The sequence below is a fragment of the Neopsephotus bourkii genome, unplaced genomic scaffold (genome assembly GCF_033783945.1).
Source record: "Neopsephotus bourkii isolate Nb327-2 ecotype Australia unplaced genomic scaffold, CSIRO-AGI_Nbou_v1 NB_804, whole genome shotgun sequence".
Classification (NCBI taxonomy): Eukaryota; Metazoa; Chordata; class Aves; order Psittaciformes; family Psittacidae; genus Neopsephotus; species Neopsephotus bourkii.
Window position 1 is genome coordinate 850330 of NW_026901300.1, and position 24150 is coordinate 874479.

The 24150-nt window shown below is 41.6% G+C and overlaps 1 long non-coding RNA gene across 1 annotated transcript in view; it reads right to left on the reverse strand.

The window, feature by feature from the left end:
* Nucleotides 1-338: 338 nt before the first annotated feature.
* Nucleotides 339-24150, reverse strand: part of LOC133213311 (uncharacterized) — a 67343-nt gene continuing 43531 nt past the window's right edge. Inside the window, exon 3 of the long non-coding RNA XR_009725776.1 lies at nt 339-454. This is a non-coding gene — a long non-coding RNA (uncharacterized LOC133213311). The remainder of the gene's footprint in view (nt 455-24150) is intronic.

The following is a 24150-nucleotide window of genomic DNA, read 5'->3' on the forward strand; positions in this document are numbered from 1 at the left end:
TGGACAGCCATAACCTGTTTCACCACCAATCTTCATAACACGCAAAGTCAGCTGAAAAAGAACAGTTGGCACAGCTACATCATACCTTTAACTCAGTGCTAAGATTTTCAATGCAATGATAAATGAAAGAAGTGGTGACAAAGAAAACCCACAATGTTAACATTTGACTTTTCTAAGCATTCAGAATTTTATCATTAGCTAATATGAGGGTTGTTTTTTTACAGACAGTTTATACTTTGTATACCTTGTCGCATAAAACTATCCTTAACAAGATGTATTACCCAATAATGCTGCTCAGTTCCAATCCCGATTAAGACTGCAGCTACAAGTTTCACACCCTCTGTGCACAGGCTTCTGACAGGATCCCATGACCAGGAAGAACAGAATATGGAGAAATAGTGTCATTCCATTCGACAAACTGACTGGTATCACTGTCAGTGTAGTAGTCCCAGATCTGCAACAGAAAGAACAATGTTGATTGTCAACATCAAAAGGGTCAAGATACATTAAACATTTCCGGCTCGGGGCTGTGCTGACACCTCCTCAGAGCTGATCACTCCAAGCCGATACATTTTTCCTCCAAGCTGTCCCATTAAATCTGCAGTGTTTTCAGACATTGATGGATTTATTTCCTGTGCTACTGACAACTTTGATAATTAGCCAGCACTGCACCTCACACCTCCACGGGGCACATTTGAAAGCTCTGTGCTTGCCCCTGCTCTCCTCTAGCCATAACCACACATTCCTTCCCATAGTGGAGGGAAAACTGTTAGCTTCAGTAAAAACATAGGAAACCAGCAGTGGTTACACAGAAAAGAGGTGGCTTTCTATATAGAAAAGAAGTTTTGTACATCTACATTTCCCAAAAGGGATGACGATTTGTGGAAAACTTCACTACCCCAAAATTCAGGGTTGCTGGGTTGGTTCCTCCCCCCAGGTGATAAAATTAATTTCAAGTGAGACTAAGCCCCAGCTCAAGGCTAAGTTTGTGTATTCCCAAAGACTGCAGGAGTGGCAACATTATTCCAGTATTTAGGAATTGCATGTGAATGGAATTATTAGTGCAGCATTCAAGGAACACAAAACAAAGCCACGAATATAATAAATGCCAGCAAAAACTCTTTGCTGGAGACCAGCACTTGTTTAACAAGCCTGATTTTGTCTTCCAGCTGCTCCCAAGTTAGGCCAATAGTGCAAATTTTTTAATTCATATAATACCTCTAACTTAGCACCTGAGACTACAGCATGATGACAGCACACCTTCCCCAAGGAAAAACTGGAGCCCCAAATGTGACCATCGCTGCAGAGGCTTTCTCTCATCTCCTTTGGCGAGCAGTTCCGAGCTCACCTGGCCACTCAGTTTCCCCATCCCCCCTGTGATATTTTAATTCCTGCACTTAAGCTTGTGCACAAGGAGACAGACTTCAAGTTCTCTGCATTTGCCAACTGAAAAGGCTTAAGCAAAGTTTCCCCACCAGTTCCCTCCAGTAGGGGAATTAGTAACAATGCTGATTTGTTCTCTGGTCTGCATGCAGAGGAAAGCAATTCCTTTAGAAAACAAAACTGAAGATCACCAGGTAACAGTTAATTTCCTCATTAACCGCACAATATCTTCTTCACATTACTGGAAATAAGGTTAGGGCAGGGAAATGCTTTTGTGCATTAATGACATCTGGTACCAGTAATTTGCAGTTATTTTGACTGGTGCAGTACTTAAATTACTAACAACACATAAAACTCGGTGAGCTAATAGCATTCTGTGGCAGCAAGAAAAGCACTCTGTCAAGATTATATTTCCACAGGACCAGATTAATTTAATTACAATTAATATTTTTGTAGTAAATGGCACCAACAGACACACACGGCAAATAATTTGCGTATAAATTACTCCCACTCCTGCTCTAGATGTTATCGGCTCCGAAACACTCCTTACAACTATGTGAATTCCCTGTCACCCTCAATCATCGTGTATGGAAATGTGGGCAAAATTCTGTTGAAATAATATCTATCTTCTGCAAATAACATGTGTCTCATGTTCCCTCAAAGGCTGCAGACTGGGCAGAAAGCAAGCAGCGTTTGCTGTAACAAATGTCCATGTTCACTCTTGGCAAGACATCCCTTCCTCAGATGAGGATATATCATGGATCTACATTATCAGAAACAGCATACATGTGAAACTATTTTGTTAAGGGTTCTTTGGAAAAAACACAAAAATCACAGAGTGGTTTGAGTTGGAAGGGACCTTAAAGCTCATCCAGTTCCAACCCCCTGCACAGGCAGAGACTCCTTCCACTGGAGCAAGCTGCTCCAAGACCCATCCAACCTGGCACTGAACACTGCCAGGGATGGGGCAGCCACAGCTTCTCTGGGCCTATGTGCTCACAGCAGACACAGAGGTGTGGGCCATAGCTGCAAGCACATGCCTGTGCTGGCAGCAGGGTAACACCACTGGCTGCCTTGGGATCTGCAGCCTATGGCCAGGACTCCCCCCCCTCAACTGCCCGGGGCTCCACCTCAGCTTCAGCCCAGGCCTTCAGGCCCAGCCCAAGATGTGCCATAGCTTTATCCCCGAGTTCAGGTTAGGATTTCCAGGAACGACCATGGGCCTGGTTGGTGCCTTCACTTTCCAGCTTTGCCCATCCAGCCCCAGTGCTCTAGGGCGATCACTGCCCACTCTGTGCTGTCATCAGCCCCTGCTACTGTCTTGCTCTGCTGTTGCTGCTCCTCAACATGGGAACACTTCCAGTTTAGACATGCAACGGAACACTTTCCCATGGAGGGTCAATGGGATAAGTTAGCTCTCATTGCAGGCTTTGGCTCAAAGCCTGTTTTGAAACATTAACTTCCTGCAGGAACACTGTGTTTGAGTCCCTTTTTTCTAATCACGTTAAGAGATGTTAACGAAACAGTCCGAGAGGGGCAAAAAGGGCAGATACATACACACATACCATATGACTGCACAAAACTTCAAATAATTTAATGTCTTTTTTGTGTTCTTTTCCTGTCCTCTGTCTTCTTTTTATTGTGTTTTAAACAAGAGAAACTCCTTTTCTCACCTTAACACTGCCTGCAAATTATCTCTGGTTTAAGTTTGTTTGAGATACCTACATTAGCACTTTAAAGGCTCCAGCAGGTGAACTGACAACATCTCATGAAGCTCTTCCCTGCTATCACGCCAAATTTTTGTATTATTAATGCTGGAGACACCTCCACTTCAAAGATTCCTATGATGCTTCAAGGAGCACAGTCTCATGTACACACCTGAAATCCTTTTATGATGGTTTATACACAGATCAGCAATATTAACTGGAAGGTGCTTCCTAACGTTTGGGTCACTGTCATTTGGCATTCAGATCTGAACACAAAAAAAATTCATACCACACAGAAAATTGCTAGTTAGATTCCATCAGCAAGCCTGTTCGTAGAAGTAGAAAAGCAAAGCAGGATCAGGGGAAAAGAAACCGAGACAGAAAAGACATGAATAAATTAAAATTGAGCCAGGTAGGAAGCCCAGTACCTCCCCCAGGCTGTATTCTGCATTCATAGAAGCACAACATCCCAGTCAACAGATCTGGAAGTTATCAGTATTACCACCATGTAGCAGGAGGGAAAATCCAATCCTAGCACAACCATGCAACCTATCTGGAAAGCAAAAAAACAAGGGGAAAAGCATTAGAGACTACTCAGTATTTCCTGGAAACTCCAGAGCATGACATAACACGGATTTTCAAGGTTTGAATGTAGGATTTTAATGTGGGGAGTAGGAGTGACATGTGATAAAGCTGGATGAATCTCTATGATCCCTTATTCAACAGAGGTTCATAATCACTTCTCATATCCTGTGTTTTACTCCTATGTAGACAAATTCAAGAAGGTAAATACTTGGAGAGCATAATCTCTTCTTGTGTAAGTTCCTTAGCAATTCACGGGAAGCCAAGCAATTCGCGGGAAGCCAAGCTGGAGACTAACACCCGATGAACACAATTAGCTTCAACTTCTCCAGCATTTCCGTAATCCAAGATCATTCATTTCATACTCAGTTGCTCAACTGTAGTGATTTCACATGATTAAGAATATTCTGACCACAGAAAATAATGAGAGGAAACCAGAGCTCCTCTGAGGAACACTTAGACACCTAATTCAATGATGCGTTCTTCAGTGTTGTAGAGAGCAAAGGTTTTCCTCACTTGGAAACACTGAATGCAGTAAACAACAGTGATTTCTAACACTTACCACTGTGTAGAGCTCACTCCTTCACAGTAAAAGGTAAGTTTTAACATTGTACCTTAATACCTCAAGGGGGCCTACAGAAAAGCTGGCGAGGGGCTTCTGACAAAGGCATGTAGGGACAGAACAAAGGAGAATGGCTTTAATCTGACAGAGGAGAGACTGAGATGAGATCTTAGGAAGCAGTTCTTCCCTGTGAAGGTGGCACAGGTTGCCCAGAGAAGCAGAAGAGGGGGAAAACCAAGCCCACAAACCCTTTCTGCAGAAGCTCCAAGACTCCTGAAAACACTGGCCACATCAGAGGCTGTAACATGAGCTGTTTCTCTGCAGAGATTTCTACATGTAAACAGTTCAGCCCATTGTAAAAGCACCGGTTTTCTTTCATAAATATGCACACAAATTACTCATATTCATATAAAGCAGCCAGCTCAGTGCCTTCACCTTCCAGCCTGCCAAAATGGCTCACTTTTAGAGAGACAGAGAACAAAAGAGAACAATAGGACATAACTGCTTTACAAATGGCTTTATAGAGTAATTGTATCATTAGTCCTGAGTGGCTCCAGCTTCCAGTGTTCTGCCACTAATCTTCTGAATACATTTTTGTTAGGAATTAAATGGATATCACTACTCGCATAAGCGAGAGCATATGACTTGACTCCAGTTCCCCACAGCATACTGAACGGGTATGTGTGATTTCCTGCCCCACTACCCACATGTCCAATCAGTTGTTTCTTGTTTGTAAGCATGAAGTCCAGCAGAACACCTCCTTTTGTCAGCTTGTTGATCATAATGGAATCATAGAATGGTTAGAGTTGGAAAGGAATCATCTTGATTGGAATTTTTCAGCAATGCACTTCCGAAACAACCTGGATGGTCTGTGTCTTGGGTTGTCCTTCCAGCAGATACTGGGGTGGTTAAAATTCCCCATGAGGACCAGAGCCTGTGAATATGAGGCTTAGTCCAGTTGCATGAAAAAGGCCTGACCTATTTCTCCTTCCTAATCAGTCAGTCCGTGGCAGACACCCACCACAACAGGGCCCGTATTGTTCACCTGCTAATCTTGACCCACAACAAACTCTACACTGCCCTCAAAGCAGAACTCCATGCATTCCTGTTGCACCTCTGCAGCTTTTACTGGCCACCCTGAAGCATGACTTTCCTGAAGGGCTTCTATCTGCCATTGCAGCAGTCCAGTTGTGTGAATATCTTAGTACATCTCTGTGATCCCAATGAGGCCACAGCCATAGCTCCCAGGAGTGAGAGCATCATGCTGTCCTCTCAGCAATTTTTTCTTTATACGTTCAAGTCATTTTTACAGCAATTAACTATGACCCCTGGGGTACATCTCCCTCAGTCACAGGCTAAAAATGCCTCACATGCACTGCCTAATACAGCTTGTACCTGACAGGTATGAACAGAGCCATTATGTTGTCACATTCAGTCCTCTGAAGCCATTAATGCAGCGCAACACGAGTGACAGTGGCAGAGGCTTCGTAAGGTGCAGGGAATGAAGCACTGGAAGGTTAAGGTGAAAACCATTTTGGGGACAGATGAGCTGAATCACTGTTTATGCAAAGAGCAATCCTCAAACACACATCAAGGAACAGCTGAAGCTGGAGACCCAGCAGGGATTCTGTCTCATCAAACTTGCCTGCTTTGTAGACAGGGTATTTTTACCTCACCATAATTAAGACACCAGAGCAATCCTTGGAAAACTCCTGGCATTGAAGTTGGTTTCCCCTCTGGCTGACAAGACAAGCACAAACTACATCACCTCCACTCTGCTGCAAGAACAGGAGGTCTCAAGCCCCCCTCAAGTCGTTCATATTCCTTGGTGTTTCTCCTAAGGGAATGGAAAGCTAAGAAATAACCTACTTGGTAATTACAATTAATAGCATTTACCTCTTACTGAGAGCTTTACATTTCTCACATGTTTTCCAAACACCAATTACTAAGAGAGGATGGGGGGGAGGGAACATCACTGCGTTATGTAGAGAAACAAGTATGCTGTGATATACTCATTAATGCATATGTGCCATACTCAGAGACCTGAGCTGAAGTCCACTCCTATCTTTTCTATAACGCAATGTCAGAGGAGCACAAATCACTCACTGCCTCTCAGCCATCACAGGGGCCTTGCAGTCAAGTTGACAGTGACAGAGTTGAAAAAGGGCATGCTTGAAGCAGTTGGTGTTGGCAACCCACCACTAAGCCCCCATCCAGCTCTACCTACAGGTCAGCAGTGTCAAAAGATGATGAGCTCACCCAAAAGCAGAGTGCTTTAGCTTCCAGGAGAGAGAGAGAGCAAATCAGACCATCATTTAGTAACAGAAATTCTTAATGAGAGCAGCAATAACATCTATTCCTGTATATTGTTATTAACCCAGCTCAGCAAGGCTCCAGGTCAGTGACAGCCAAATCTGCCAGGGCACATGCAGGAAAGGCTATACTACATCTTACATCTGCCTCATTACTTACACCCTTTCCCTAAGCACCTGCTACTTACCACTCCTAAAAAGGTTAAACTTCTGTCTAACTTCACAGAGATATCTTCATGTCCTAAACCATACCCAAGAGAAGAGGGCTGTTCAGTTTTTCCATAGGCTCTTAAGTGCAAAGATTAAGAGCAAATTATACAAACTGAGAGAGATACTTTTATTCTGGCTCATACAAAATCTGACATGATCTGACAACAGAAAATGGCACTTCAAGCTGTATCACAAAGGAAACTCTTGTAAAATCTCTCAATATCTTGTCAAAATCAGCATGCTCTGTGACTAGACGACTGTCAGGGTGATCTATAGCCCCTAGCTAGCACTGTAATATAAGCTAAATTGCCTGAGTCACAAGCAATGATAAAGTCATTCTACAGGAAATTGGAAATCAATTCTTGTCATCACTGTACAAAACTCCTTTATCAGAGTTCCAGTTCACCAGTGTAATGCAAGGGAAAGAAGCTGGGAACTGACAATCATGACAAGTTGAACAGTCACACACACACTTTTAAGTGCACAAGTTTTGTTTCTGTAATAGTCCTTTGCACACCATGATAGGTGTGAGAACCCTGACCAGGTAAAATAGCGAAGGTTAATGGTGGTCACACGCCAGTAAGCAGAAAAGCTTGTAGGCTTGCTGCTTCACCTCACATTTAGGAGGATGCACCTACAGTGTTTCAGTCTTGAGCCTGGAAATTGAGGCTATGGCCAGCAGAGTGTTCTTTGTGTAATGAGTCCTGGCAGAGCAGAAGGGCCAGCCTTCTGCTAAACATCACACTGATACTGGGAGATTATAATCATGATCACAAGGTGCTTCAGAAACCTGGGCAGCAATACCAGCATTGGTAACCTTATTCACGAGTTTTGCTACCTGCAATGCTTCTGATTAGGAGCCAGTTGCTGGAATCAAGTGGTTTAAATCAGTTTTTGGTTTGAAACTAAGGAGGAATGAATAGCTCAATTCTAAAAACTATGAGGAAAACAAAAAGCAACATGATGTTGTTCTGAGATTATGCTATTACCTTTCTGGCAATGAAGTTATTCTGCGTAGATGCTCTACTAATGCTTCATTTTACCTTGACTCACCATCTAAAGTTATTAAAATGAAATACAAAATCTGTATCAAAACATACGCAATTAAATTTTATTTAACTGCATATCTCTCTAACGCAAAAGAAAACATTTTCTATTTCCACTTCCTATACTGCCCTCCCACAAAAGCAAACTTGTGGAGCTTCCAAATACACAAAACAAAACCACAGTCATTTCTTTCCACATACTCTTTCAACTATTTAACACTGAGAAACCAAGACGTAGGAATACAATCAGCATATGCAGACTCCAGCACAGCATGTTTCTCATCTTAATGCAGAAGCCCTAACCTAAAACAAAGACTCCCTCCAAAGTACATAAATTCAAATGAAGTCTAATATAAAGTGTCTGGAAGTTTTCTTTCCTACTCTCTGGCCTGTCTGTGAGAAAGTGGTTTCTTCACAAAACAAATGTTTGTTACTAGACTAACCCTGAGGTTTCCTCCTCATGAGAGCGAACGAGCAGCACCCTTCCATGAAACAGCACAGCCATGAAACAAACAATCCATCCCACATCATTGAAGGACCCAGCGCTCATCACACTGATGCACAAAGCCTGGAACACCCTACACAGAGGGGCTGGTCCTGCTCTGAAAGCTCTGGCTCAGCACTGGCTGCAACAATGCTGGCAGTGATCTGGCAAGTGGAGAGCCAAGGTGCTATCAGAAACCAACCCAGATACTAAATGCCATAAGCCACTAGTCTTTTCATCCTTACAGCCCTACAGTTCTAAGTTTGATATTGTTTATATTATTATAACTAGATCTGAACAAAAACACACTCATCAACTTTCCAGCTCTTCTGATCTACTACTTGAAAATAAGATTGTTCCATGTTTATTTCTTGATTTTCATTTAGAGAGGAGTTCAGAAATGATGCATGTTTAGTGGTGGAATAGCTGCAAAATTTGTCATTTCTGGGAAAAAAAAAATACACTTTTCCCTCCTTTTTTAAAACCTGAAATCCTTGATATTATAGAACTATTTGGGTTGAAAGGGACCTAAAAGCTCATCCAGTTCCAACCCCCTTCCACTAGAGCAGACCCATTCAATCTGACCTTGAATATCCCAGAAAGACACCCACTTCCAGTGACAAAGTCTTACTCAAGTTAAAAATCAGTATCCACCCTTAATAACATGCCATTAGTCACTAATTATTCACTGAACTACTAAAATAAATTAAGCTGGTAGATAGAAATGTAGTCAGATGTCTGTTTACCAGCATTACACAGTTTTGAATCCTTGAACCAGTTAAGGGGCTTTTAATTAAGACATGCTAAACACCAAAGACATGAAAGCCTAACATTTAATTTGCAGAGTATAGTTACATAATGTGTACTCCTTTATGGCAAAGCCAGCACAAGAATTCCTGCTCTGCTCCCCTCTCCCTTCTTGTCCCCATTACCATGCTGCAGTTTTCTGCTCCTCCCTTTAGTTGCATTGATACAACTGTTATAAGTTCATTACTGCAATAATCTGGGATATCATTCATTATCCTTGCAACAGTATTGGAGTTCTTTTAATTACTTCCACTGTAGCTTCCCATAAATATCCCGACTGCAAATGCTTGTTCTTAGCCAGCACTGCACAAGCCTACAGTTAATACCCTGGCTCTGAAAAAATCAAGACAAAAGCTTACTCCAGTCTGTTACCAGGTTAGGAAATGCATGCTAGTTTCTTCTCTATTAGCTCACACCTTTCCACAGCCTGAGTCAGTCTGGAGGTGCCATCACAACCTAAACCATCACAGAAAGATATGGAACGTTTAGGAAGAGTGGTCAGCTCAAACTGGAGATTTTGCACCAGGAGGTGTTCCATTCTTCACCTGCACTCTTGCACAAACAGAAAGAACACCCTTAGCTACCCCAAAGCACCAAGGTTAAAGAATGGGTAAGTGGTTAGAGCCACAGTCTGAAAAATCTGCAAAGGTCTGCAGAGAATGAAAAATCAGATGCCAACAGCATCTGCCAGCCAGCAGGTGCAAGCTTATAACATTCTTGCAACAGGCAAAGGCAGAACTGTACTGCTTACTAGGATGTATTATGCACACAGACAGAAGGTATGAAGTGATCAAAAAAATATATATCTAACAGCGCTAGAAAGAGCCCAAGCAATAGGGGGTTATTGCTATGAAAACCAACTGAAGAAGCAGCCAGTGGGAGTAATTATATTCATTACTGAATTCCAATCCTTTCCCCTCCTTTGCCTCTTCAAACTGAGGCTTACTTTACAGCAGTAGTTAAAGAATCCAGGAGTGAACAATGCCCAACAAAAGTTTTGCAAGCCACGAATCTTCTCCATAACTGCCATCATAACCATGGGAAAATATTTTATAACTGCAATAATCCTTTTTAAAGGAGATTACCGAAGTTAACAGCCATGACTGAACAGGAACTGGTCCTAGCTTTGTTTCAGTCCTTAGTTTAGACACTTTATTAACAGGTACTTATTGCTCAAGCACAGTGAATTTTCCTTGGTAAATCATTTTAAAGAGTGCTTCTCCATATATTAAAAGGCCTGAAAGAAGTTTGGAAAACCAATAAACTTCAACGTATGGAAAGCTACAGCCACAGAGAAATCTTTTATCAATGCACAGCATTGTAGCAAGACACAGCCCGACATGAAAAAGTGATCTGCATGTTTACTGATGCATTGTGGCTATTTGCTTTAACACAAGCTGTTAGTCATGCGGCACTGATTCATTTAAGTTCTGATGATTTCTCAAAGTTTTAATTAGCTCTGAGCAAGTGTTTTATGTAGAAGTCACAAGTCACCATGTAGTAAACCTTCCCCTCCCTTCCTCCTGTGACTTAAAACCTCAAGGGAAAGGTCCTACATATTAGAATTGTGCAGAGAAGGCTAACACTCCTTCAGCAGCAAGCTGCAGCACCTCCCTGGCTGCCACATGCACCCTGCATTTTTTAGCACCCAAAGTACTTGACAAAGACAGCACACTTGTCCATGTTTTACAGATGAAGCCAAGCTGCAGAGAAATCTCGAAATCTCGTCATTTCTTATGGACTGATAGCCATGGTAACATCAAGGAAGAAGGAGAAAAAGAGGCAGAAAGATAATGAGAGAGAGGGAGAGGCAGAAAGAGGGAGAGAAAGAGAAGGAGGAAAGGTCTTCCAAGTATCCGAAAACTCCAGTGGTCAGATGGATGATGCTGAAAGTTGGCTTTGGTGTGCCAAGTAAGCGCACTACATGCATATGCTTTTATCTTCTACAAGATCCCCAGCATTTGACTAACACCTAATTCTTGTTTCCCCATTTCCTTTCATATATCCAGTTTCCACATCCAGATTGTGTTCAGGACTACAGCAGCAGACAGGAGAAAACCAGCTCATGCCTTGTCTGCAGCCTGGTGAGAGGGAAACACAGGACTTGTCTTGGAAAAACATGGCAATTCTGTACGAATTCAATTTCTGCATGAGAACAACTAAAATACTGTAATTTGAATAAGCAAGCACCCACTTTTTCAGATGCTCATCCAAGCTGAAATAAACCTTTGTGTTCTCTGTTAAAGATGACTACTCATACATTTTCACAGCTTGGATACTTGATGGTGCTGGAAAGCTGAGCAGAAGAGTGTATCCCATGACACACAGAGTGAATTACAGTGTTCTTTGATAAGTGTCTTTACAACTTTTTTATCTGAAAATACGCATCTTATGTCAGCCACAGTAGCAATCACAATTTACACACTGGGTACATCACTGAATGTATTTCTGGCCTCAGCACACAGGATCCAGCCAAAACTCCTTCTTCACCCCCTCTTTTCCCACACCAATGCAAAGTTTCTTGTTTTTCTTTGTCCTGACAAGTCTTATTCCCTGCTGCTGTAAGACAGTAATACTAATACAATGCTGGTTTTATCTAAACCACCCACCCTGCAATTTAATAGGTGATTCTGGGATACTGCATTTCCAGTCAAATACAGATTAGACCAAGCATCCCTCTGGTCCCATTTATTGTTTTCAACATATAATTTACAGTTGTCTTTATTTACCAGTTCTTACCACAACAGTGGCAAACTTCAGAAAGTGATTTTAAGTATAACATTTAAATAGTTTAAGCCTCTTTTTCCCCAGAAAATGACATAAAATTAATTCAAATTGCAGTGTGTAGAAAAAACACAGTGTGATCACAGGGTTTAGACTATCCTGCAATAATCCCATCAGTTTGCTCTTTGTTTGCCATATTTCCATTTAGGAACCTGGTATTCCTCTGTCTACAATGAGATATTGAAGTGCTCACAGCCTGTTACATCCAAGCTCATCAGCATGACTGACTTCTCTTAGCAAACATCAGCTATTGGCTGAAGTTTTTGGTGGGTTTTTAAAAACCCTTAAACCAAATTCTGTCCTCACATTTCCATCAGTAGGAAATCATTGCTATGACTTCCACTATAGAATCACATAAAATATCTATGCTTTGGTAATATTATTCAAAGTACTACTATTACATGCCCTAAAGATGATGTTAATCATTACTGGTTTATCCTTCAGGCCTATTCATGTAATTGCTGCCAGACTAATTATTGTACCTCTCATTCCTAGGGCTCCAGCAACCTCAGTGAACTCCAACTCTCAGGGACATTTTGCCTTATATTTCTGAAACTCTTCCAGTTTCCACAGTCAATGTATGAATGTGGCAGAGCAGACACTCTTTGTGCTGTTCCAGTGACACTTGTAAAATCAGGCTCAGCAAATACTGACTTGAAAAGCACTTGCAATAGGCTCTATCTTTTTAATCTTAAATGAAGACATCTATTATGATCTGGACTCCATAATTCTTTAGAGTCCTGCTGAGTTTATGCAAACAGCCTGTCCTTGTGGGTGTATTTGCTAATTTGTGTGTACACTCTCAGTGCCATTCTGTATATCTGCTTTCAATAATCCAAGCAACCAAAAAGGTGGAAATCCTAAATCAAAGTGAAAGAAAGCAAAGGGATGACAGATCTCACCCATGTGAAAAGAAAATCAGAGGAAACTCCATGTGATGCTTGTCACCATAAAACACCCAAAATTTCGCTGAGTTACACTGTACCTGAAGGAAGTACCTGTTGTCCAAGCCCTGATAACAAACACAGTATGGTAATTAGATGAAGTGATAAACCAAGAAGCTGAGCATCCAAGAGTTCTTGGCAGCCCTTCCCCCAGCTGTCAAAGAAAACCCAACAGGACAAACTCATCTGACGGCACACCTGACTGACTGTTACAGTGCTATTGCATCCCAAGTAAGAGAATAAGCTTCATGCTGCAACAGTTCCACTAAAACCTTCTTAACAATGCCCTGGGTACTACTTGATTCTTTACAGTCAACTTTGGTTGAGATATTGTGAACAAGCACTGACTGCTCACAGATAAACCCCTACAGACAGTTAAGGGAATTCAGAAGGGATGCAAAAAGCTTAGCTGGGAAATTTAAGGTACCAATGAGATATCCAAGTACAGTACTCAGTGAAACTGCAATATCCTTAATTATCTACCTTCCTCTGTCATTGCTCTGTGTTCAGTACTTAAGAATCACACAAAAACCTGCATGGTGTAACTGAGCCTCACCTGTCTGTATATACATCAAGTAAAAACAAATCATTTAGGACCTTACCTCGCTTAGGCAGCTTTTCATATTGTTTTGCTAAAAGCAAGATGATGGCAATTACTGAATGTCATCACAGGGCTCACAAACTACTACAGAAAACACTACCTACTACATTTTAATGACACATGATGGTAGCTAAACCATTCACATTTACCAACCAGGAGTACGCAGATGGTCAATTGTTGAAGCCTAGCTGATGAGTTGCTTGCTAAGCCACTGTGACATACTCAGGGTCTTAGGAGTAAAGGCAAAGAGCTCCCACAGGAAAAAAATCCAGGGGTTTGTATTCCTAGTTGATCTGGATGGTTTTGGTTACCAAGCGTCACTAGGAACTGTGCTGCTCTGCAAGATACCTTTTACAATTTTTAATACCTTTTTTTCCAAAGAAAAGGTACCAGATAGTTTCCCAGTTCTCCTACACCCACTCTTTGACACCCTGTTGCATCCCACTGCTGCACCATGACCATCTTGTGACAGTTATTAGCTCCTGTGGTATTCAACATGTGACTTGGACACAACATGCTGAGGTTTGTTGAGGCTAAAAGGACAAACCACAAACAGTTTTACAGGACGTTTTTCCTCCGCATATGCTGGAGCTGACTCTATGCATACGCCACAGTAGTACACAGCACTCAAAGGTTAAGATTACCCCAAATCCCCCCTAAGAACTGATGCTGTAGAAGCAACAATTCCTCACCGTGGGTCTTGCTCTGTGGAGCGAGAAGCAGTTTTCTTTCCACATCACTGCAAGTCATGGCCAGGAGTCCCAAGTGACACAGCACTGCAGGGCTGACACTGCTGATGTATTCAGGTAGAACCAAAGCTCAATAATAACCACGTCAAAAAATGAATTTAACGGTGGGGAGAATTTCTGTGAAACCACAGCACCATCACCTGGTGAAACGCCTGCACTGCTTTCTGCTCTTATCACCAGACTGGTGTGAGCATAAACATTTTAATATCTATCACAGCATCACACACGGTTTTACTTTATATTATAACATATTCATGTAATTATGTTTAGACTGAAAAAAATAATTTTCTCAGTACTGTTTTTACCATTTTACCACTGTTTTCTTCATCTTCCTAGTGCCAGTTCCATTAGTTCTTCCTTTTCCCCAAGTCTCACAGGAGGGGATTTTTAAAAGCAATAGATCTTCAAATGAGTTTCAGAAAAAACCCTCATCCAGGAAAACAGAAATAAGTCCCTAACCAGTTTTGCTAGCTCAGTGAGAAAGATAAGCATAAATCCAACTATGGCTCCAATTCAGTCTTTTTACAACCTAAGCAGTCTATTGCAAAGGAAGACTGATGGTGCTTTACTGCATGTTACCTCTATTATTATTTAAAAATATTTCTTAACTGTTAAATTAAAGACATTCCTGCCCAGGGCAGGTTTAACTCTGCCTTTCTTGCAGTCAAGTAGGATGTGATAACTCCATCAGTCTACATTCATCTCTGAGGCACCCTATAAACCTGCTATGGGGAAACAGCAGAGCAAAGCTCCTGCCAAAGAGGAAAGAGCCAAAAGTAGACGTTGTTAGCTCTGAGCTGGGAAGTCAAATGATAAAACCTCTCAAGACAAGATATTCTACCAGAACTCCTGCAAAGTAGGGGATGCGGCACAGTGCGTTACCTTGCAGTCCTGAATCATTGGAGAACTCAGCCCAGGCATCAGATTAATGAGCCTTAATCAGAGCTCTCGGACTGATGAGCAGGGACTGCATAGCTTTGAGTGACTAATGAAGTTGCAGTGGGGCATTTACTGAGTGATTTTTATAGCAAACATCATCAATTTCCTTGCTGTGAAATGTAGCACTTAAATGACAAATTCAGAAGTGGCTCAGCTACCTGATCCCTTGGGCAGGGAAGTGCCAAGGTGACCTTGTCAGTCACTGCAAGTACCATGGTCTCTGTTGTCCATCCATTTGTTGCCTCCAACTGGACTTGAGGACCATTTTGATGCAGCAGAGCAAACTCTTAAGAATGTCCATCTGGCATCCTGGGTGAGAGCGCTGACAACCAGGCTTTCGTACAGTTAGATGGATGCATCTCTGTCCTGCGTTCAGGACAATCTCACATTCAGAAGACTAGGAAGCCTCTTACAAGCTGTAACAAAGCCAACATCCTTCAAGAAAACATTTTTCTCATTTTGAGAAGCCAGTGTTTTCTAACATAAAAAGAAGTAATTCAGAAGTCTACAACCAGCTCCAATTAGAATCCTAAATATTATCCGAAATTATTATCCTATTCCTCTGGGTACCTTGGGGGAAAGTAATTTCATCAAGTTCCAAAAACATGTTCAAACACACTGCTCTACCCTTTCCTTTACTTGGCTGCTCTGGGTTTGTGCAGTCTCCTGAGCTGGCAGCAGCTCATAGCTTCTGTGGCAAAGTAAGGGGAGAACAGGCTGTATTTGCTACCTGTGGGAGGTAGTACATGCTCCCCCCTTGGGAGACTGAGCTGTCTCAGCAAATGAAGCCAGTTTACAGTTCTCCAGCCAGAGCAAGTCGTTGCAGCCATTTATAGTCTCATTCTCTTTTCCCAAAGGAAATGAGCTACAGAACTGCTTTTCCCCACAACCACCCCCTGGTTCACAGTCTCTTTTGAACTCCCACACAAGCAGGACACAAATGCCACTCTGTGCAGCAGCTCCTCAGGATGGATTTCCGTTACTTATTTCTGGTCTCACCTGAAATTATGTCAAACTGGTCTCAACTGAATGATGTTGAACAGTCACAAATTGGGCTGGTGGAAACAACAGCCACACAGAAATCACACCCAAACCAGACCCAGATCACAGGCTAAGGTTACAAAAGACAAACTGCTGCAGATCATTAGCTTAAGAACTAGAAGTCACAAGCTAATAAATCCAGTTAGGCCCCTTGAGAGCAAACCAACTGATGGAGAAGACCATAAAAACACAGTGCCAAAGCATAACAGCTGTGTGCACGGGTATTTTCATAGACAGACACTCTATAGTATCTCAGTTATTTGTTACGGCTAGTCAGTAACCAGAACACATTTAGTAAGTGAACACAGTAACACACCCAGTGAGGAGCCTGCACACAAGATGACTCTGCTGGCATTGCACAGCTCATTGTTTTAAGTCAACTGACAAGACTCCACTGACAGATTAAATGCAGCTGCAAGACCAAAATGGACAAGATGGACAAAGTGCTGGGGAAAAGAAACAGAAGAATGTCAAATTCACAGTCATGTGTTCTTTATGAACAACTATTTAGTGACCATTTCAACATGAGTCTTTGGTTGTTAAAGGGAAAACAGATGCACAACTAAGATTTAAACAAAAATTAATGAAAAATAAAGTTGTGCAAAAGAGCTACCTACCTGCACTAACAGGAACTAAGAGATTGTGTCAAGCACTTGCATTAAGTGATAGCCACAGTCATGATACCTTGACAAGAAGCGAAGGATCATTGAAAGCTTTTGGAGTTGCAGTGCTTCTCCTAGACAGATTTCAGAGTCTGCAGACATTTATCTCAACTCACTAAAGCAAGTACAACTGTCTTTTGCTATATCAAAAACCGAAAAGCTGCCAGCAATACTTATGCATACTAGAGAAAACATTCTGCATGACTTCCATCTGGTATTCATCAATCTAACTGGATGTAAGGATGGCATATGTTAGCATTCTCCCACAGCCTAGAGAAAGTAATCATCTTGCCCTCCTTGATGCAAACATCACGTTTTTGCATCAAACCTACTTCTATTTAGTAGTTTTCAACATGCTACAAACATGTCCATCTAGAAGAAGGCCTTCTGGGTATTCCTATTGGAAGTACCAGGACTGGCTGGTGTTACGTCTAGTTTTCCAAAGTCTATCGACCAGAGAATCAAAGAATCAGGCTATAGAGAAAGTGCCAGGTGGTTAGAACCACTGGAAGATGTGAGGCTGTCACTGTGCACACAGAGTAGAAGCCACCTTCTATCTGAACAAGAACCAAAATTCAAACACACTTCATTTTCCATCATTAGTAATGTCAAATTTGCTGCAAGTCTTAAAAACACAAGGACAAGCTAAATTGCTCAAGATGAAGGCAATAAAATCCCAAGCAGATGTTCATTTCTCTTGGTTAACCAGTATTTTCTACTGATAGTACAAACCTTCCAGCCAGCTTTGTCACAGAAGGAAAATAGCTGTGTCTCTATGAAGTTAACTGCAGAGATGTGTATATTTGCTGAAATACACATATGTTTAAGGCTGAAGACTTAAAGAATTAAAACAGTTGCACTTCTAAGAGCAAAGCAAATGGACGAGCTAGCCAAACTCTTAAATAACACCCACCAAAACCCTCACCAAAATCACACAAGGGTTCACATTTCTGACTGATAAACCACTGCTACAGAGACAGTGTGAAGTCAAGCCCAGTAAATTCATAGTAAGACTCTCTTCCACATAAATGAACACAGGATCAGCTTCCAGGCTGAGGGTATGAGCATGAAGCCTGCTCAAGTTTCAGCTAGCAGATGTGGAACACAGTACTCTCTGCCAGGGAGGCACAAGCTCAGGTTTGGGGGGGGTGTATTTTCTCATTGCTTATTGATTTTTAAACTATTGCTATTGAATAAATTAAACAACAAGAACCTCCTGACAATGTTGGGGGAATAGACAAAGGAATTCAGCAACTATTAAAAACAAACATCAGCAAAAAAACTGCTCAGTATTTTAGATTCTATTGAAACCAGTCTTTTTCTCCCCTCACAACTATTTTCTTTGAATCTAATGTCCTAATCCTGCTCTCTGCATTCCATGGTATTAAACTCCTTGAAAATGAATGAGAAACACACAAACCCGAATAGCAAGCTGGCAGCAAAATTGTACCAACTACGGGGAAATGTAATAAAGCTTTCAACATCACCAGCCAAGAACAACCCAGGAAGGATTATTTCTAGTGCTTTGCATTACACAGGGAAGAAAACTGATTTTTTACCAGCATAGTGTGGAAGAGGCACCAGTCTTTTCTGGCCTATCCTGCTTGCCCACAGTGGTGTATTTATCATTGCAGGACACGCTTTAGACATTTTAGCACAAATATCTGTTTGTGAGAAATATGGACTCTGCTGAGACACTAGAGTGGCAAGATAGGAAGCCTTTTATCTAAGAGTATGCTTGCAAAGCACGAGGAAGTGCCATACAGCAGACACCTGAGCTAGCTCATTCTGTCTCCTGCCATGAGCTCTTCATTCCCTACATCACTCCTGTAGCCCTTCTCCCCCGGTCTCCGGGTGAATTCATCTTTCTTGAACAGAAGTTCATGGTTTTCTGTGTTTAAATTAAGGTCCTAATAACACACTGGACAGGAGTGTTGTGATAACTGACCTCTGTCCAAGCCCTAAATGAACACAGGAAGAAAACATGGAGTATCATCAATGGACAATTGTTTAACAAAGTTTTCATGACAAGATGAACATTGCAGTCACCTGAGTGCCTCATTTGGACAGAATGAGCCTGCTATTAGCAGATGAAGGTACAACAACCTCCTGGGAAGGAAAAGCAGAGAAATTTGTCTTTAGGCTCCCACCCTCCCATCTACTCCTTGCTGAAAGCACCACTGTAACAGGAAACCAAAATGTAGGTAGTCAAATTTTAGGGACATGAGAGAACATAAAGTCTTACCCCATGAGTGTTGACACAGCTTCAGAAGTGTATTTCTGCAAAAGGAGCATAACTGAGCACCAGTAAAAAATGAAAAAGAAAAAAAAAGAAGCAATTTTACCTCCTCAGTGCAGGATCCCTCTTGCTAGAGAGCTGTCAACCCAAGGGTTAACATCTTGCAGTGATAAAATCATATACCAAATTCACAGTTTCTACACAGCATGTTTCAAGATTCAATGTAACTGAAAAAAACAAGCCACTTACAACAGTGGACACCATCTAAGGAGCAGAACCATGGCCATGCTGATTACCAGCACTAGGTAATTCTCCCTGGGAGGTTTTCTGTGGGTTTTACTCTGTGGTGGTGTTTTTTGTTTTTAAAAACAGCAGAATCTTCATCCATGCCAAGCAAAAAAACAGTCACCGAACTGGAGGTTCAGCTCAGAGCAATGCCCCTGAGGGAGGACCACAGCCACTGCAGAGATGGGCTGTGCTGCTCCAGAACCCCACTCACCAGCATCCAGGTGAAGCAGATCTGCAGATCTTGGCTCATCACCTCCCTCAGGTGCCCAAGAAACCTTCCTACAGGTAATTTTAATACAAAGGTGGGAGTTTTTCATACATAGACATCTTCTATAACCAACTTTGCTCATAGCTCTGAGAAGAAATCTATACTGCCTATGTTTAGTTTTACCCTATTAATGCTTTGGAACAGGAGAAACAATAGCTATTGATTTCAGTTGTAACTGCCCATTATTCTGTTTTCAGCAGGACATAGTTCAGTAAAATGAACAGAAACAGGAGCAATGTTTTATAGCAGTATCATATTAATGATTGTGAAGCTAATCATGTCTTACCGAGCTGTAAGGATCAGCAAGCCAAAAGCATAAAAAAGGAAGACGTGTCCTCAAGCTGCATATTTAGTCAATCTATTCAATGCGTACTTCATTTTTACATCACAGCACTGAACATGTTCATTTGTGTACTTTCTAGAAGCAATTAAGACTTAATAACTTGACACCTCACCATGACTGTCTCCTGTTTTGCCATCTACATTTTACATCAAGCAAGTAATAGAAGAGTGAATAAAAATCTGTGAAGGTCCTTTTAACCTTGACAGTCTGTCGCATTGTGAAAATCAGAGTACATCAAGAATTGCTCTTATTTTTCCAGTCTTTCCTCTCATCCAAACACAAGGATTTAAACATTTACATGCCTATTCATAATTTATTGGAGCATTTGCAGCTCATGTCATAAATACAGGTCTAGCCTGCAGGAAAAACAATGACTAATAGTTAAAAGAAAGCATTCCAATTACTCATCGTGAAGTACACCCATGTGCACTGCCTGGTCCTCAGGTGCCAGGAAAGTCCAACAGCAAAGTGTGACATCAAATACATCACCCAGAAAAATGTGTCACTTTCAAAGAGCAATAGCTTTTAGATCAGAGACTGACTTACTCTCCTGGTACATATCAGTATGAAGACTTATCTTTAAAGAAGTTCCCAAAGATGTGAACCCCTTAAGGAGGCTGATAGGGAAAAGCTGAGCTCCAAGCTGCACTCCCACTGCTGGGACATGCTGCATTCTGCTTCAGAGGACCTGTGCCAGACTAGATTTTCTCCTTCAAATTTCAGTGTTAAGCAGAAAGCCAAGAGATGCTGTCTCTCAGAGGAAAGGTACTGCTTATCTATCACCTCATGCTTGTGTTAGATAGGAATTCCACTCTGGCCATGTTTGCAACTCAACAGGACATTGTCAGAAGGAGATCCTGTTTCTCTCAGCTATTTCTCCTGTCACAAGGTAGCAGCCTTGCCAAACGCCATTCAGAGTTTGCTTGGGTGCCATCTTTGGCATCCCCGCCACAGACTGTTGATCCTTAGATTAACAGACCAAAAAACACATGCACCTCCTCACTCTGTCAGGAAGCATTTGTACGTCTCCAAATGGGGCTTACTGAAAATGCCTTTTGCTCCAAGATCTTATTCGTTTCCATGGCCCTTCTTGCACTGTGCACCTCCAGCCTAAATCCAGGTTTTAAAGATAGAAGACTACAGTTTGCTTATGTTCTGTAGACTTACAGCACCACAAAAATTTTGCAAATAAAAACATGCAAAGACAAGCCAAAGTGGATGTAGATTTATTTGAGGGCTTATGGGAGCCATCATATCTTTTCTTTCCACTTCCACTGCATTATTACTAATAATGTCTTAGTGCGTGCTACATCCCATCCCACAGCCAGGGTCAGAGGCTGTGGGATCATGCTGTTCACATGAGGATGGTGCCTGCTTCCACTTCTAGGTGCATATGGTCACAATTAACAGCTTGCTTTGGAAAGGCACAGAAACCCTGGAAACAGTGCATCTGGAAGAGGTTCCATGTATTTATCTATTGCATTGAATGACTTTCATGTTAAGAGATTTCAGTGCACTCAGTCTAGACAACATTTTTCTAGTATTTTAGTACAGATTTTCTTTAACCTCTTCTGGAGGATCAGGAGTTTATGGAATCTGTGATATGGCCTGGTCAGTTTTTACATCAAGGCCCTTCTGTCTGGACAAGTGCCTAAGAACAAGGTAAGAGCAGAGAGGTTTGACAAGCACCAAGAGACACCTCTGTTCTAATGAAAAGCATGTTTTCTTCCTGAATACATTATGCTAAATCTGCATGTAAATGAGAAATGTATAAATAGAATTGGGCATTAACTGACATTAGACTTCTTTTTTAATGGGGAGGAGGAGGGGCATGTTGTTATTAAAGGAGTTAAATTCTAACATCTGTTTTTAATTCTACCAGCTTATTTGTTTATACCTACAGGCTTTCAGGACATCATTCAACACTGCTAATTAAAGCTGACAAGTTTTGTTCACTGTGATGCTTTCCTCTACCCCTGCAAACCACTTACTCATGTCAGTGCTGTCACTGCAGGTGACAGTGCTTCTTGATGGAGAAGTGACAAGGGGCCAGAGTGCCCTCAAAAGGGATGAGAAAAGGTTCACCTTTTCTCCCCTCTTCTGTTTGAGAAGGGATGTGATGGATGGCAGTGACCATAGCTCTGTCTGCATCTCCAAGCTGGGTCAGAATCCTCCAATTTTCTACCATTGCCGACTTAAAACACAAATCCACGTCTATATTCTGTAGCATATATTTCTAAAATGCCACAGAAATGGGACTCCAACTGAATAGTGATAGCAATTACATCTGGAAAAGACATGCCATGTTACAGACACACACAAACATGCATTCTGGTTTTATTAGCAGTATGAAGCCTATCTGCAGCCATGCCCTAAGGAAACTTGCTATTTGTGCTTCAGCAAAAACAGCACCATCTGATTCAAGATTCAGTGCATAGGCAAGTAGTTCAGCCCTATGAAAGCACTCGCAGAAGTAATCTGGCTCAGGCAAAGCAATGCGCCTTATGGAAGAAGCCACAAGGACAAATGCCAACAAGTTTATTCATTGCTTCATACTTTGGATTTCAGACATCATAGATGCAGACAACAATATTATTAGTTAGCCATTTTTTAATGTTTTCTTTTAAACCAAACAAACCAACCCCATGCCACCCAGAGCATACCAGTGGAAGCAAGCAGGCCAAGAGACAGCACCAGCCTCAAAACTCTTTGCATCATCTATACTTGCCATTATCTGAGCACATTATCACTAATGCAAGAGGCAGATAGGTGACTGCTGCAACCCACACTAGGCTGAGCAGACAATGAGACATGCATCAAGGAGGAAACCCAGCGGGGTAATGAGTCAGTTGGTAGCTGTGCACACTGCCACTCATTCACTGATTACCACATGGAGTTTTCTTATTTTTACACACACAGGGGTTTCACAATCATAATAGCCCTTTTTTTCTTCTTTTTGGAACAACCAACGTGCTTCCAAGTGTATTTTTAAAGCTGTTTCAGTCTGGAAGAGGCCTTCTGTTACACAGGCACACAGAGCTTAGTACCTGGGGGCCCAGCTCCCTGGGTGAGGTGTCTAGACATCTCTGCAGTGGAAAAAACTGCACAGCCTAGCACTGTGTTGAATTCACCAGCTTTAGCATTAAGAGTAATTTCATGCCCTGGGTTGCTATAATCAAACACATCTGTTGCATGAAAATTACCCACTGCCAACTAGAGTGCAAAGCACAATATGCCCAAATTATCTTTATTCTCAAGTTCAACTCCGTCTCCTAAAAGACTGCATTAAATACCATGCATCATAACATCATCACTACTGCTTCAGTCACTCCAAAACTCACATGCAATTTAAATAGATCTAAAAAACCCCTTTGAGGAGGGATGGACTGAAATCAGGAGGGGGAGCTTTGACAAATACTTTTTCACCAACTACAACACTGTGTACAGTATTAGAAATTATGTATTCCAAATACTGTCACAAAAACAGATTAAAGCACTTCTCTCAATCCTTTAAGAAGCAAAACCAGTCATAAAGAAAACAACTGTTAATTTAAGCCAGTTTTTAGATTCATTTGTCTACAGCTACACTTTCATAGTTCAATACACAAAAACATTATGACAGATATGCAAATCTGATATTTTCAGGCAGGAAAGGTGAAATCCCTATATATGAAAGGTTGAAGTCTGATCTTTAAAAGAAGCCTGAAGCTGCCTTCTGTCATCTCTCTTTCTCTCCTTGATTCAATAAGCAGACCCACAGCTTAAGGAAAATGGTGATTTTGGTCCACACAAGGAAAAGAACAAGTAACCTCCCCAGACTGAGCCATGAACTCACCTTTGCTTTGTGGGAAAATGCTCTAGCACTTCTCAAAGAAAAAAGGAAAGGAGGCAGAAATAAAAAAACAAACTTCAGGTTTTTAGATACAAAATTTTCCAAGTAAATAATAAAGTAATAATATACATGTCTGTCCCACTAACTCAAACACACTTCAAATTGTTTCTTGATTTCTTCCCTTATCCCTAGCCTAAAATCTGTATTGGTTTTGCATAGTAACTGAACTGAAGTGGAAGATACTTTGCAACTGCCACTTCCCCTCTGCAGAATAAAAGTAAATATTTTTCATAGAATCCCAGTCTGATTTGTATTGGAAGGGACCTTAAAGCTCATCCAGTTCCAAGCCCCTGCTATGGGCAGGGTCA